The 17,020-nt window shown below is 43.2% G+C and overlaps 1 protein-coding gene and 1 pseudogene across 7 annotated transcripts in view; one reads left to right on the top strand and one right to left on the bottom strand.

Annotated features, from left to right (window-relative positions):
- The window catches only part of sgcg (sarcoglycan, gamma), a 485,777-nt gene that overhangs the window by 422,833 nt on the left and 45,924 nt on the right, over positions 1–17,020 (bottom strand). The window lies entirely within an intron of this gene.
- On the top strand, positions 1,617–11,523 carry LOC144500066 (small ribosomal subunit protein uS17-like; annotated as a pseudogene).

The raw sequence follows: 17,020 nt of genomic DNA, 5'->3' as shown, positions 1-17,020 counted from the left end.
ATTGGAGCTTGCTCTGTGCAATTGTCGACTAGTGTTTGCAGTTCTACAGTGGCCTGGACAATGGTCCCTAAAGGGGCCTCTGGAGGCCACTGAAGGAGTGGTAAGGTTTTGTCTTTAAACCTTTCTCTGTGGAGCCGGAGGGGTGTTCCATGTGTCTCGACACCAATGGGACTGATCAATGACAGCCCAATTTCGGTCACTCCCTCCCCACCCCAATTGCTGTACTGCTCCTATCCAAAAGCCTAACAAGTCATGCTGGGAACCGACCCGTTCCAGTGCAGGTATTCTTTCCTGCACCAGGTACCTGCCTAGCAATTTTCAAGACAGTTGGCAGGATTTTCCGGCCACGCTCACCCCGGAACCGGAAAACTCTACCCGAAGGTCAGCGGACCTTCTCTTGCCCGCTACAATTCCCATGGCGGGCGGAATGGGAAAATTCGTCCCTATACGTCTGGTTTCAATTTATCAGTTTCCTTCATAATTTAATACCGTCAAGCCAGCAACTTTGGTACAGTCTCTACTGTTTCTGTGCCTTTTGTCTGCTCTGGACGGTGGTGTGTCTATGCTGGAAATTAAAAGTGCTGTTCCTGATAAAGCTGCTGGTGATACTCTACAGTAGTTATTAGGGATGTAACAGCATTCTTTTGTGGAACTTTCTAACCCAGTGGACAGGAAGCAGGAAAGCACAATGTCTCAAAAGAAGTAAATGTTACTTGAAGGGAAAAATCCACTTGATTTGTGTTCACAATGCATGGTACAGAATGCACAGGTGAAACTTGTCTTCCACAAGAAGGAACCTTAATCCCCCGGCTCTCCACTGTTCTGGCCCCCTTTAAAAATGGGTTTGTGTCATACACGTGGAGTCTGTAAACAGGACTGAGGTTTATCGTTAAATGGACCAGGATGGTTCAGGCAGATGTCACTCAATGTTGAATTGAACGAGTGTTCATTTCAGATATTCTTTATGGTAGTTTGTAGTCACTTTAAATTGACCCAAGCGTGGCTTACAAATGAATGCTGGAGACAAAGTCGTCTGCAATGACCAAATAAGTAATCAATTGAGGAAGTGTCAGATTGGAGCTATTCAGTTTGACCTTTGGTCTTTCACCTTTGTGAGCAGAAATTACAGGCCACATACTCTGGGTAGCAATGACTCATTGTTGGTGGTGGGGTGGCTATTAATGGCAGCTCGTCATATCTGAATGAGGCAGGAGCAGCTGCTGTAATTACCCAAACCAGTTGGCATGTTTATCACTTTAAGCACCACCCAACTGACTTCTATGGGGAAACAAGTCTCTTGCCGAAAATCTCCGCCCTAGTTCACAGCTGGGATTCTCCGTTGCCGCAGGAATGGAGTGCCAAATTCTGTGTTTGCATTTGCAGTGGGACGGGCATGGGTGAGATCGAAGAATCCTGCCCAGTGTCATTTGCCTGATACAAGCTCATGTCTGGTACAAACTGGGACTATGTTAGTGGTGGGGATAATATTTCCTCTTAATCAAACAAGCCAGTTTTTTAATTCTTAACTTTTCCTTCATCATTCTAGGAATATAGGAATTAGGAGCAGTAGTAGTCAAATTCAACCCTTCGAGCCTGCTCCGCCATTCAATCAGATCATGGCTGATATGTCCCTGGACTCAAATCCACCTCCCCACCTGTTCCCATATCCCCTTTTTAAATAGAAATATATCTATCTCCTTGAAATGATTCAGACTCCATTGCGCTATGGGGCAGCGAGTTCCACAATTCACCACCCTCTGCGGGAAGTACTTCCTCCTCATCTTAGCTTTAAATTTATCGCCTCTCAACCTACACGTGTGACCTCTTGTTCTGGATCTATTATTGCTGGCGACACAAATTAGCTTAATTACTGTTTTTTCCTGAGTGCACTCAAGCACAGTAATATCCTTTTGATGACTGGTGACCAGAACTACAGATGGGTTCTGACCAGTTCTTTACGCAGCGGAAATACCTTCCAATTGGTAGGCTTGTCAAGGTGAATGAGCCATCTAAGATGCTGTGCTTTATGCCACTCAGTAAGACAGAGAGGCTCCGCTGGATTTCTACCTTTCTGGATGATTGGTTTAAAAGGCTTTGAAAATCTTCCTGCGATGATGCAGCACTGGCTGCATTCTCCAGTAGACGTGTTACACAGCGATAGGGAGTTGAAAAACTATGGCTTATATTGTGCAATAAAATCCAAGAGAATCGGAATACAAACTAAAAATAGAAGTCATGCTTTCTGTCACTCCGCTCCGTACTGTACAACCCTATTTTTAATAACTGGAAATACATAAGCTGCCTCTATAGAGAAATACACAAGAGTAAATGCTTTTTATTTAACTTCCTCCTTAGGAAGGCAGAAGCTTCTTCAATTTGATTATCTTGCGAGTAACTTGAAGACAAAGAGCATTTTAAAAGCCATCAAAATGCAGAACAAAAGCTATTTTGATGCACTAACGTGCTTTCTTTAACTGTGGTTGGCCATCTTACAACAGCTATTATTGTAGTTTGATAACAAAGAACAGAAGTTGGATTCATTAGGACAGAAATTGACTTGTGCCTGCTTTTCTGCATTGGTGGCCCCACTGTTAAATTTGTGGGGACCATTTATTCAGCATGGTAGGCATTAGGCTGTTTAAATATATTAATGAGGGGGACTTATGTCCCTGAAATTTTAAAATTTGTTTCCAATGCATGAGTCACTTGGGATTTTTCAATGACCTCCAAGGCTGCCAACAAAAGGTAAGCATTAGGTGCATTTTTTAAATTACTTTCTCTGTGCAGCAGGAATATTATTTCCCCTGCTCCCACACATACACACACGCACATGTGTACGAGCGCATGTACACATGTGCACACAAATGCATGCACCGATGCATGTGTTTTTTGGTTCCCATAAGCTAGAGATAATCACATTTAGACTCAAAATGCTGGAGCTTCTTTGAGTTTATTTCTTACTGCTAATGTCGCTGGTTAGTGATGTTGTACAGTTTGTCATTTATGTCATCTCGCTAGTTAGTGAGGTTGTACTGTTTGTTATTGGTGTTATCTTGCTAGTTAGTGAGGTTGTACTGTTTGTTATTGGTGTTATCTTGCTAGTTAGTGAGGTTGTACTGTTTGTTATTGGTGTTATCTTGCTAGTTAGTGAGGTTGTACTGTTTGTTATTGGTGTTGTCTTGATAGTTAGTGAGGTTGTACTGTTTGTTATTGGTGTTGTCTTGCTAGTTAGTGAGGTTGTACTGTTTGTTATTGGTGTTGTCTTGATAGTTAGTGAGGTTGTACTGTTTGTTATTGGTGTTGTCTTGCTAGTTAGTGAGGTTGTACTGTTTGTTATTGGTGTTGTCTTGCTAGTTAGTGAGGTTGTACTGTTTGTTATTGGTGTTGTCTTGCTAGTTAGTGAGGTTGTACTATTTGTTATTGGTGTTGTCTTGCTAGTTAGTGAGGTTGTACTGTTTGTTATTGGTGTTGTCTTGCTAGTTAGTGAGGTTGTACTGTTTGTTATTGGTGTTGTCTTGCTAGTTAGTGAGGTTGTACTGTTTGTTATTGGTGTTGTCTTGATAGTTAGTGAGGTTGTACTGTTTGTTATTGGTGTTGTCTTGCTAGTTAGTGAGGTTGTACTGTTTGTTATTGGTGTTGTCTTGCTAGTTAGTGAGGTTGTACTGTTTGTTATTGGTGTTGTCTTGCTAGTTAGTGAGGTTGTACTATTTGTTATTGGTGTTGTCTTGCTAGTTAGTGAGGTTGTACTGTTTGTTATTGGTGTTGTCTTGCTAGTTAGTGAGGTTGTACTATTTGTTATTGGTGTTGTCTTGCTAGTTAGTGAGGTTGTACTGTTTGTTATTGGTGTTGTCTTGCTAGTTAGTGAGTTTGTACTGTTTGCTATTGGTGTTGTCTCTTTAGTTAGTGATGTTGTTGATGATTTTTTCATCTTTTCCAGTTGAGGTATTGGTCGAATATTGTTAGGGACCAGATCAGAAACTTCAAGGTATTTTCTGAAGTTAGCCTAGACCCAAGCTTTTTTTGATTTTGGCATTTGTGCGAGCTTAAAGTATTGCACTCCAGGTGTGAGTCTATTAACCCATTAGGTCATTTTTATTAAAACAGACTTTATTTGAGAGCACATATAGAATATAACAAAAATAATTGGTGTAACTTTTATCAATTAAAATACTTAAACATGACAAAGTATAATTCTTAACAGCGATCTATCTCCATAGTTCCAATTTAAGCAATATCCCCATAGACATAAACCCTACTTCAGATCCAATTAGCACCAGAAACAGATATTGTCACATGGATGCTAGATTTCTAGCCTTTTAACACCTCTGCACAGAGACACAGAAAGATACCCACCTTCTAACTCCTATACAGCAGTTTCCAGAGAAAGATCTATATTCCAGCAGCAGAACTTCAGAGAAAGAGATCTATTTTCTGGCAGATCCCAGTCTCCAAATCCAAAGACCCAGAGCTATTTCTTCTCTCTACAGCTCCCAAACAGCAACTGGACTTGGTTTCTCTCTGTGAGCCTAGCCCTGCCCAGTCATATGATCTTCCTTGTCAATCAACCTAATCAAGCCCCACTCTGAGAAACTCCAGGGGAAAACAATAAAATAACAATGCTGCATTAGTCCAGATTAAAACAAACATTTTAGAAATTAAGGTCAATTATGCTGCTGCAGTAACAACTTGGGCTGCCGGGTATAAACAAAGCAGTGCCAATAATAAAATTACCTGCCATAACAAATCTTGAATGAAGAACATGACACAAAAATGTTTCTTAAAGACACAGTATCGTCACAATATGGACTCTGTTCTTTCTCATTTTCTCACTGGTTTCAGTCTGACCTTCAAGTCTCAGCTCCACCAACTACTGTTGCTGGATTCCAGGTTTTGATAATTGGATCTTATGTACAGTTTGTCCTTTCAACAGCTCCAGCAGGGATTCAGCATATTTGTGGAAGTGTTGTCCTCTTTCTACCTGTTTATCCGTGAGTTGTTGTCTTATTTCCTCCTAGTCACTAGGAGGGAATATCTTGTTTGGCAGAGTTGTCTTAGAATCATAGAATCCCTACAGTGCAGAAGGAGGCCATGCGGCCCATCTTATTTTGTATTTCCGTCCAATAGCTCTGCAAGCAATTCTGTGTTAGCCTTGAGAGGTGTAGATCGGAGTGACAAAAATACGAAGTTTGGATCTTCGTTCATCTCTCGGTCCTTGCTGAGAGTTCTCTTGACCGTCTGGACGTGTCTTTCTATGAACCTATGTCACTTAGGTAATGTGGTGGTGATGCTGAACCCATTCTGTTCAGCAATGTTTAAAACTTCTCTGGAGGTGGGTTGGGTTCATTTTCACATATTCTTTTAGAAATCCTTTGCTCAACAAATTGAACTCGTACTGCTGAGATGATTGTTGAGGAAAACAAATCAATTCTGGATTAGTGCCAAAGAGAGAGAGAGAGGAAAAAATGTGAGATGTGCAAAAACAAAATGGCTGCTGCATCAGGAATGAGTGCGCAGTGCCCGGCCCATGGTGAACTGGGAGGTCTATGATGTCAAAGAGGAACCTGAGAAATTGAAACAAAAATGTGGATTAACACTCAGTAGTTTTCTAAAGGGCTCTAGTAAAGAGGAAAGGGGCAGGAGAGAAAGGGTTGAGTTGGTTTAGTAGCTGTGACTTTAGTGAAGGTGACAGTAGGAGCCAATCAAATGCTTTTGAAAGATGAAGCATAAATCTCCCACCAAAATTAAATCACCAGATTTCCCAGTGTGAATTTCAGGTCCCGAACCATGGATCAGGTGAGCCAGTTGACAAGATTGAAAAATGCAGCCAGGAAATGGAAATTTAAGGACACAGAATGAAGGGTGTTGCAGCAGCTCATCTGGGGCTCTGCCCCACCGCGGTGTACAGAAAGGTTTTGATTAGAAAGGACAAGCTGACAATATCACAGGCTGTGGGCACGGCCTGAGCACACAGAGCCACCGGTAGACAGATGAAGACATTGACTAGCCAGATGACAAGCTATCAGTTAAGAGAAAGGCAGTCAGGTTGATGCAGAGAAACAGCAACAACAGAACGTGCACCAGAGAGAAAGATGTGCCAGAACTGTGCCGACCACACGAGTTCACAGACAGACGGGAATGTCCTGCGTGTGGATCAAACTGCAGAGCTGTGGAAAGCCCAAACACGAGGAAAATATGTGCAAAACAAAGGAAGAAGATGGCTTCAGGAGTTATCAGAGGCAGAGTAACAGAACGAATAAGAAGGAAGAGAAACCAAAACATCCTTACCCTGAAAGATGACAACGGGTTTGAGGATACAATAGACATAGGAGCAATAAAACTGCATGAAACATCTGGATGTGACAGTTCCTCGAGAAAGGAAATTCGCACAATCATTCAGATCAGGAAGACGGTGCGAAATAAGCCGATCACCAGAAACATACAGCTTTCAAGATGAAAAATTAGAAACAGGGAATAAAGTTGCTGACCTGGGAAGATTGAAGGCTGAGCAGGATATAAAGTGATAAACTGAAAATGAACATCTGGAAAGGAATGTGCAAGTTGTACACTTAGCAGAGCAGCGCATCCAAGAGGGAGATCCTGAACCTTAGGTCAGAACTTCAACTGCACCTGTTACAAAGTGAAGAGTGAGAGTGCTGAGTTCCGACAGTAAATTAGTGAAGTGAGGATGCAGATTAACAAAATCGCAATCAGAGGATCATTTACCGGCAACCAATATCAAGTTGCGAGAAATGCTGGAGTGTTCAGAAGGGGAAGTGTGAAACAGAGCAGACACAGCAGGAAGCTGAGAAACTGGTGGAAGACCATAGAGCAGTTGGAAGAGAAACAAGATCATGATGCAGACTCTGAGGAGAAGTTTACTGTCAGGCCCAGGGCCCACTGCAGCATTCGCTCAGAGGAAGAGGCACTAAACTTTAACAGCCAAGTGATACTCTGTATATTGTCTCTGAGAAAAAAAGTTACAATAGGTATTAGCTTTAGTTGAAAGCAATAGTTGTTCATGTTTTATAGTAACATAAGAAGGTTAATGGAGCCCTGCCAGTGGGAGTGGGATCAATGGCAGATGGGTGGGGGGGGGGGGGGGGGGGGGGGGGGAGGAGGGTTGGAGGGGGGTAATGTGGAGAGAGAATTTAACAAGAGGCCCAACAATTGGTTTCTCACTGGCAATAAATTACATGCTGCCCACCATGGCAGGTCAGGAATCCTGCTGGAAGCCGGCTTGAAACTGATTAGTATCCCACTAATGAGATGGAAATTAAGACCTGACTGGAATCTTGCCTTCACGTCCTATTCTCCACAATGCCGGTGGGAAAATATGCCGGTCCAGAACATGTCTGCACCAATGTGCCATGTAAAAGTCGGGACTTACCCGAAGAACGCCTGGGGTTGCCTCCGGATTTTTGGATGGAGGCCTCCAGCAACCTTGGAACGCACAGCAGTGGCTGGTGGAGCATCTATCCAGCTTTGGTGTCTTCGAGAAGGTCCATCTTCCAGCTCTCTTTCATCAGGAGGTCCGTCCTCTTTCTTCAGGAAGTTCATCTTATTTCTTCAATGGTGGGTCAGTAATGTCGGGCACCTTTTAAATGTGGCACCCAGATATCATGGTGGGACGAACCCTCTCAAGCTTCACCCGCCATGGAAGACAGTGCAAAGCTCCCAGATGTATCATTCATTATGCCGGGGAAGGAAGATATGGTGTGGTATCCTGTCAGCCTCTGCAGTGGGAAGCACTCACCAATCCCACTCTCACCATGGGACTTAGTTCCGGATGGGAGAATTCCGGCCAATGATTGGAAAAGTATATTGTTATATCATTGCAAAATAATTTAGGAAAGTATATCATCGTGCATATACATGTATGGCCAGAGTGCCACATTACTCAACACTGCTGTACAGTCTGTTTACCAACCCTACAATATATTGTTACATGGTACATGGTGAGATCTGAGAAATACATTGGACAGCAGCTCCTGTACCTGTGCAGAATAGTGTGATCAACCCAAACTTCTGGGCACCGCAAGACATAACAAGTCTTGGAATAAAGTTGCCTCACGGAGTGAGCTGCCTGTACACATGCAGCAGGTGCCAGCAGCATGCCCTGGATACGTAAATGAAGATCGAGGCCTAATTTCAGGACAATCTCAATACTCTTTGTTCAAAGCTATTTTACTGCTGTATCAGTTGCTGGGGTCAGCCCACCTAGGGTAAAATGTTTAATTTTAGTTACCCATCATCACAAGGATGTTACTGTGCTTGAGTGCGCCCAGAGAAAAGCAATGAAGAAGATTTCTACTCCAGTGTGTTCAATCCACACAATGATTGCTATATTGGCTTTACCTTCACCGTGATATTGCAATACTGTGACACTAGCTGTGCATTCGTGGGCACATTGTGGTAACAGTGTCCTATTTGAGATGCTGTGATAATACTACTACTATTACTGTTATATAGTGGAGAGTAGTTTGGGGCTGGAGTTGACAGTGCGGAGTTATACGGCTGGCTCTGCGTCATTGCCAGGTCAAGCAGGTTGTGTGGGCTCGTGGTCCCATGCCCTGCTTTGCTGACTGTATTACAATGCTGAAGTAGAATCGATATGGCACTTAGTTAGTAGCTTCAAAATCACGCCGCAACCAGGACAGCGCTGAAATGGTTTGAAACTATTGATAATCTCACCCTACTTGTCAAGATGAAACACACCACCGGCTCAGCAAACCCATGTATTATTTATTCAATCTTATCCCAACATCAATTATCGCAGCTTAAAGTTCATTTTGGAGGAGTTCCCACCTCCCCAAAGAACGTCATTAATATCACAATGAAGTATCGTGGGTCTGGCAAATGCTATTTAAAAATATTTATCAGTACATTCCTCTCTCCAGAAGCGGATTTAAGTTTAATCCAAAAAAAAAACCTTGCGATGATCGATAATTGTCAAAAGATATTACAGTAATGGACCTCGAATGTCCTCAATAAGTTCAGAATAAAACATGAAGTGCTTGTTTTTTGATTTGAGGCGAGATAAATATGACACAGCTCAAGTGGAGAAGATTTGAATAACCTAGAAAACATAGAACCTAAAACTGAGCAAATAAAACACAGACACCAACAATAAAACAAACACATGGGGGGAGTCCAGAGCAAGGGGTCATCGTTTGAGGATAAGGGGTAAATCTTTTAGAACTGAGGTGAGGAGAAATTTCTTCACCCAGAGGATTGTGAATGTGTGGGATTCACTACCACAGAAAGTAGCAAAGGCCAAAACGTTGTCTGATTTCAAGAAGAAATTAGATATAGCTCTTGGGGCCAAAGAAATCAAGGGATATGGTGGGAAGGGAGGAAGAGGGTACTGAATTCGATGATCAGCCATGATCAAAATGAATGGCAGAGCAGGCTCAAAGGGCTGAATGGCCTACTCCTGCTTCTAGTTTCTATGTTTCTATATTGAGGCAAATGTTGCTGGAATGGGGCATACAAATGGATTAGCCAAGAGAGGAGAGGGCGGTGATGTGTATGGATGGTCTTTCAAGAATTGAAAATTTGATAATGTGCCACACAATCGACTTGCTAGCAAAGTTGAAGCCTTGGGAGTGAAGAGGCTTTGGCAGCATGGATACAAAATTGCCTGAGCAGCAGCAAGCAGAGAATGGTGGTGAAGGTTGATTTTGGAGGGAAATTGTGCCGTGATGTCCACCAGGGCTTGGTGTTGGAATGATTTCACTGTTTGATACATATTAATGACTGGACCTGGGCGTACAGGGCATTATTTTAAAGTTTCGGGATGATGTAAAACTCAGACATGCAGTCCTCACACTGAGGATAATCACAGCCTTCAGGAGGACAATAGACGGTTTGGTGAAATGATTGGGCACATGGCAGACGCAACTTAATGTAGAGAAGTGTTCATTTGGCAGGAAGAATGAACAGAGGTACTATAAACAAAACGTAGGGTGCACAATGCTTAGCACTGCTGCTTCACAGCATCAGGGACCCGGGTTCAATTCCGGCCACTGGTGACTCACAATCATGGAGGCATAGAGGTTTACAGCATGGAAACAGGCCCTTCGGCCCAACTTGTCCATGCCGTCCAGATTTTACCATGAAGCTTAATCCCACTTGCCCGCATTTGGCCCATATCCCTCAATACCCATCTTCCCACTATCTAAATGCTTTTTAAAAGACAAAATTGTACTCGCCTCTACTACTACCCCTGGCAGCTCGTATTGGAAGTTTTTCTTGCTTGGATTCAAATTTACTCACAAGACTGATAATCAGATTCGATGACATTTTTATTATCCCCTACAACTCTTCGAGATGACAAAGCCCAAGCCATTTGCATAGCATATAATTTATATGCCTCATTTATTCCATCAATAAAGTTTAACACTTTAAGGTTTATTTATTAGTGCCACAAGTAGGTTGACATTAACACTGCAATGAAGTTACTGTGAAATTCCCCTAGTCGCCACACTCTGGTCGCCTGTTTGGGTACACTGAGGGAGAATTTAGCATGGTTAATGCACCTGACCAGCACGTCTGTCAGACTGTGGGAGTAAACTGGAGCACCCGGAGGAAACCCACACAGACATGGGGAGAACGTGCAGACCCCGCATAGACAGAGACCAAAGCCAGGGATTGTACTCGGGTCCCTGGGGCTCTGAGGCAGCAGTGCTAACCACTATGCCACCGTGCCGCTCACTATACTTGTGGACAATGGTACATATGCAATCAATCACATGTCTCAAATGGCAAACTGCATGTCTGAGGTTTATTGATAGCTTCTGATACACTCATGGTCACTTTTGATGCCTAGTGATTGTATTTGGTGCCTAGTGATCTCTGCTGTCCAGTGACTGTGCCTGGAATGCTTTTGATCACTAATGATCTGAACACTTTGGAATGCTAACGATCACTTCCACCAAGCTTTAGTGGCTTTTGAGAGCTTTGAATCTTGAAGTAGGGGAATAGCATGATGTTAAAAGATGCTAATTCAGTTCTTAAATGATCACAGAAGTTTCTGTGGTCAGTACTCCTTCCAAATTACACTGCGATGTCAAATGATGCACTAATTGATTCTGAGAGAGCTTCCAAAAGCAGCCCACAATCTTCCAGAACAAGAAGTGGGCACTTGTGGGTGAAGCCAGCAAGGTAAAGCTTCCCCATTACTATAGTAATGCAAGCCTGGGCTTCACGGCTCCTTGAGAGGCCAAGCTGGAACATACATTGACAAGAAATGCCCATTCACAGATACTATGTCAATCCGGGGGCAGATCCTGACAGGTGAAGGTGTAGTGGACCATTGTTATTCACAGAAACTACTTGTCAGGAAGCACAACCTCATTGATAAGCAACACAAGAACATGTCTGCCCACCTATCACTCCGTTCCAGGGATGTACAGAATGGGGGCAGTATCACTGTGGGGGAGTGTCGGCCTCTCAGCTCGTCTGCGTGTTTCAATGCCCTCGAGGTCACTAAGGAGGGCCAAGAAACAGTTGCAGAAATTTTGAATATGGTTGTGAAGTAAATCAGCCACAATAAAGCCTTTGTGAACAGAGAATAAAAGTCAAAAGATTCTGGTCGGGGGTTAACGATTATCATGTTGCTAAAGAGGATACTTACACTGTTCAATACATGCCCTAACCTTCTGAGGTGAACAATTCTTAGGAAATAATGGGGAGATTAGGGATGAGATGCCGTTTGTGTGAAAGTAAATTGACCGGCAAGCGCTTGAGGTTCAGAAGTGATGGAATTTCTCTTCATCTGCTGAATTGCTGCCGCTTTGTACATTCATAAAGGTGTGCGCGGCGAACGTGCCATTATTTTCCCAGAAAGTTTTGACCCAAAGTGAAATGTACCCACAGTGAAGCTGAATTTTGATATTTGTATTATTTATTTTTTCAATAAATATTGAGTTAATGAGTTACTTTAGATCAACATTTCTATGTATGATAAACAAAAAAAAGCCAATTTATGCACATTTGCAGCACTGCCCGTTCATTAAGCAGATAAGTTTATTTATTTAAGTTTATTTATTAATGTGACAAGTAGGCTTACATTAACACTGCAATGAAGTTACTGTGAAAATCCCCTAGCCGCCACACTCCGGTGCCTGTTCGGGTACACTGAGGGAGAATTTAGCATGGCCAATGCACCTAACCAGCACGTCTTTCGAACTGTGAAGGAAACCGAAGCACCCGGAGGAAACCCATGCAGACATGGGGAAAACATGCAGACTCCGCACAGACAGTGACCCGAGCCAGGAATTGAACCCGGGTCTCTGGGGCTGGGAGGCAGCAGTGCTAACCACTGTGCCACCATGCTACCCAAAAGATAAGAAAATCTACAAGAGGTTTATATAGGAGCAATCAGATTTGCTAAATGTATTGTGCTATCTCAAGGTGAATGTTTAGCAGGTGAGTTTGATCTGCTTAGCGTTACTAAACCTGTACAATCCAGAACAATTCACAATTGCATCAGAATTCTGTATGAGTGAGGCCTTCGCTGCAGTAAACTAATCCCACTGAATGGGAAATACTTTGCAGCATTGAAATTCAGACTTGTAATTATTTGGCATTGACTGCAGGCATGGTGAAAAGCAATTTTTAAAAGTCCCGGAAAGGTCAGCTTCCTGAAGTTGCATAGGGTGTGTTTGGGCTTGTGTTCTTTCAGGTTCGAACATGAAGAATGATGTTACGCAATTATGTTCCTATATTGTAACTGAGGTTACAATGCCTGGAAGCTGGGAAGTTACAAACCATTAAAAGCAAAGAATTTTTTTTCCACAGTTGAAACATTTGATATTCCACAAATATAAAATCTATTTTTATGGGCCAGAGAGGTTGTCCTTCAATAATTACGGATTTAGGATGCCCAGAAAAAAAGTTACACATCATTCACAAGGCGCACTTTTTCCAGCGTTGGAAGTATTACGAGGCCAGGGCAAAGCTAGGAAGAAACAGCTGAAGTAATGTCCCCTCGGAGTATGTGCCGTGAGGGCACAGCCATGTGTGAACAAGTGTTCAGTCAGTCGTTGTTCTGTAATCGTAGTGTAAGCCTTGACACACTCTGTAAATTGAAGGGGTCATTGTTTCTCTTGAATTAAATCGGTTCCCCTTGTCTTTGAGTGCAAATGAAAGCACGGCTGAAACGTTATAGGATCATGGAAACCCGACAGTGCAGAAAGAGATCATTCAAGTCTCCACCGACAACAATTCCACCCAGACCCTATCCCCGTCACCCCACGTATTTACCCTGCTAATCCCTTTGACACTAAGGGGCAATTTAGCATAGCCAATCAACCTAACCCACACATCTTTGGAATGTGGGAGGAAACCGGAGCACCCGGAGGAAACCCACGCAGACACGGGGAGAACATGCAAACTCTACACTGACAGTCACCCAAGACTGGAATTGAACCTGGGTCCCTGGCACTGTGAGGCAGCAATGCTAACCACTGTGCCACCGCGCTGCTCAAACTTGACAAACAAGGCTGGAGCCTTGCTTGGTGCCATTGGTGACGGGAAAGGCATTTGATGAAAACCGCTTTGCATCACGCTGGCCATCATGCCATCATGAAACAAACAAATGACACTCATCATCTGAACACTTTGGCCTGACAATAAGTCTGCAGAAGAGAAAGATCTTGCATCGACCCATTCTTGGGTGTGGACTCCTGGGCCCCACAGCCATTATCAACAACGCACAGAACATAGAACATTACAGCGCAGTACTGGCACTTCGGCCCTCGATGTTGCGCCGACCAGTGAAACCAATCTAAAGCCCATCTAACTTACACTATTCCAATATCATCCATATGTTTATCCAATGACCATTTAAATGCCCTTAATGTTGGCGAGTCCACTACTGCTGCAGGCAGGGCATTCCACGCCCTTACTACTCTCTGAGTAAAGAACCTACCTCTAACATCTGTCCTATATCTCTCACCCCTCAATTTAAAGCAAGCAAAAGCAAGCTCAGTGTTTGGCAAGCTCACTCATAGGGCACGATCTTACTGACCGTTCACGCTCCGCTGCCGCTGGAAGTGAGGATGGAGAATTTGGTGCTCAGCTCAAATTTACGTCCACTGCAGCGGGACCGGAAAATCCTGCCGGCATGAATGGCCAGAAAGTTCCGCCCATAGAGTTTGGCATGAGTATGGAGTTTGTCTCTCGGAGCGAAGATCAGTGTATCGGACAATGGTTCTTACAGCACCTCTTTAAGGCTATGAGATTTGAACAACCTATCAGAACCACATAAAGCAACTGGAAGCATTCCATCTTCACCGACTAATATCTATTTGCAACATCAAGTTACAGGGGCTATAACCCCAACCCCAAGGTTCTTGCAAAGTGCTGCATACCTGGCATCAAAAGCATGGTGATCAGAGCTCAGCTTCACTGGGTAGGTCACATGGTTTGCACAGAGGATTTCCACGTACCAAAGGTAATACTCCACAACCAGCTGAATACGGGGACCCGCATCACAGGACATCCAAAACTTATACATAAAGGCAACCTGAAAGTCAACCACTGAGCTCGCAAGCTGTATCACAATGCATGGGAAAAAAAAACTTTGGACAAAGATATGCGGGTTAGGTGGATGCTAAATTGCTCCTTAGTGTCAGGGGGACCAGCTACGGTAAATGCATGGGGTTATGGGGATAGGTCCTGGGGGGGATTGTGGTCAGTGCAGACTCGATGGGCTGAATGGCCTCCTTCTGCACTGTAGGATTCTATGATCCTATGATTCTATAAACCCTAATGGAGAGATCTCTGTCATCAAGTGATTTCGATGTCTGAAGGTCAAATGCCTTCCAGAAAAATGAGTGTGGCTCAAAACCAATACCTCCATCCATTCCTCTAACATTGAATTTGTCCTCAGTATGTACAAGTGGTTACACCAATCGAAACTTGGCCTAATGTCACACATGAGACAACATCAAGCTGGACTGTAAACCGTTCTTTTGTTTTTACTGAACAGCAGCAGCCAACGGGAACTCATCTGAAAGAGGCTGATGTTTTTGTTAAATGGTTTTGATGGGTCTTTCCTGCTGCTGAACATGAGGTTAAGAGAGGGTGTTAGCTGGAGCATCAAGCTCCAAAATAATATGAGTAGTCCAGTCATTGTTACACACTGGCTGATCCCATGATGTGCTGACTCTGCATATTCGCAGCCCACACTTCCAGCTCGATATCCAACTACTCGGAATGGCTCAGGTACTGTCTGCGCCAGAAATGTGCATAAATGACCTGGATGCTATTTTGACCAGAGAGAGCACCCATCGTGCCATAATTATACAATGCTTCCGAATTTTGCAGCATGAAGTTCTACATGACGGAGAGCAAGTTAGGGAGCAAGTCAGCTGAACTGAAGATTCCGGAAGTTGACTTATAGAATCACAGAATCCCTACAATGCAGAAGAAGGCCATTCAGACCATCAAGTCTACACCGAACACAATCCCACCGAGACCTTAGTCCCGTAACCTCATGTATTTAACCCAGCTGTTCCCCCTGACACTAAGGGGCAATTTAGCATGGCCAATCCACCTAACCTGCACATCTTTGGACTGTGGGAGGAAACCAGAGCACCCAGAGCAAACCCACGCAGACACGGGGAGAATGTGCAGACTCCGCACAGACAGTGACCCAAGCCGGGAATTAAACCCGGGTCCCTGGAGCTGTGAGGCAGCAGTGCTAACCATTGTGCCACCATGCCACCCTGAGTTAGATAGCCTAAAGCTGCAGGGGAAACTCATAAATCAGTGAAACTCTTTAAACATCGGTCTGAAATAGGAGTGAGAAAATATATAAATAGAAAGGATAAATAGAACAAAACCTTTATGATGCTTTTTTAATGTTATATTTAAACGTAGAACTATCTCTGAGCAAATAGAGTCTCAAATAGTTAATCGCGAGCAACCTGTGTTTTTGAATGAATTATACTTTGTACATGGGGAATGATTTATTGCAGTCTAATATGTAATTAATCTTATTTTCTATTGCAGTGCGGTATTTAAAATGACTTCACCTGAAGAAATGGTAATAAAGTTGTTTTAATAAAAATCAGTAAGAAATGACCTTCAAAGTTGCCAATCAAGGTCAGGTCAATGAAGACACAGCTACCTTGCTCTCACACCTACCACTGGCAAAAAACACTTTCTGTGCTAATCCTACCCTTCGTTTACACGACTACCCCATTCTGAACGACAGCTCGGGAACTGAGAGCTAAGGAAGCAGTATTTTTGCTCTCTGATACACTGCCTTTTGCTGCATTACTATCAATGGCAGCAAATACATAGCCTAAAAATACACCCAAATCGATTATCTATAAGTCCCTAAACATATTGGCTCATTATAATTACACGCTCATTATGGGTAGCATGGTGGCACAGTGGTTAGCCCTGCTGCCTCACAGCACCAGGGACCCGGGTTCAATTCCCGGCTTGGGATACTGTCTGTGCATAGTCTGCACGTTCTCCCTGTGTCTGCGTGGGTTCCCTCCGGCTGCTCCGGTTTCCTCCCATAGTCCGAAAGACGTGCTGGTTAAGTCCATTGGCCATGCTAAATTCTCCCTCAGTATACCCGAACAGGTACCAGAGTGTGGTGACTCAGGGATTTTCACAGTAATTTCACTGCAGAACTAATGTAAGCCTACTTGTGACACTAATAAATAAACTTAAACTTAATGGCTCTAGCTTTAGGGTAAAGAGTCATAACTTCCTGCATTCACACGGACATAAACATCCATGGAAATCAGCTGGAACAAGCTGATTTACTCTGGTTCAAAAGTTAAACTCAGAATTTTAGACGTACCAAGAAACAAAATCAATTTTGTAAAGTTTCCATTGTAATTTTTTTGAGTGTTTATAAAAGATTATCCTTACTGAGCCCGGAACAGTATTTTCTGTTTTTAATGCATTATCAAATCTTTATATGTCATGTAACTTCCCTGGTTGTAAATTTGACAATATGCCTTGCCTTGAAGAGCATGAATGATGGTTAAAT

Source organism: Mustelus asterias, chromosome 10, assembly GCF_964213995.1.
Source record: "Mustelus asterias chromosome 10, sMusAst1.hap1.1, whole genome shotgun sequence".
Lineage (NCBI taxonomy): Eukaryota > Metazoa > Chordata > Chondrichthyes > Carcharhiniformes > Triakidae > Mustelus > Mustelus asterias.
This window is presented reverse-complemented; position numbering and strand designations above follow the sequence as displayed.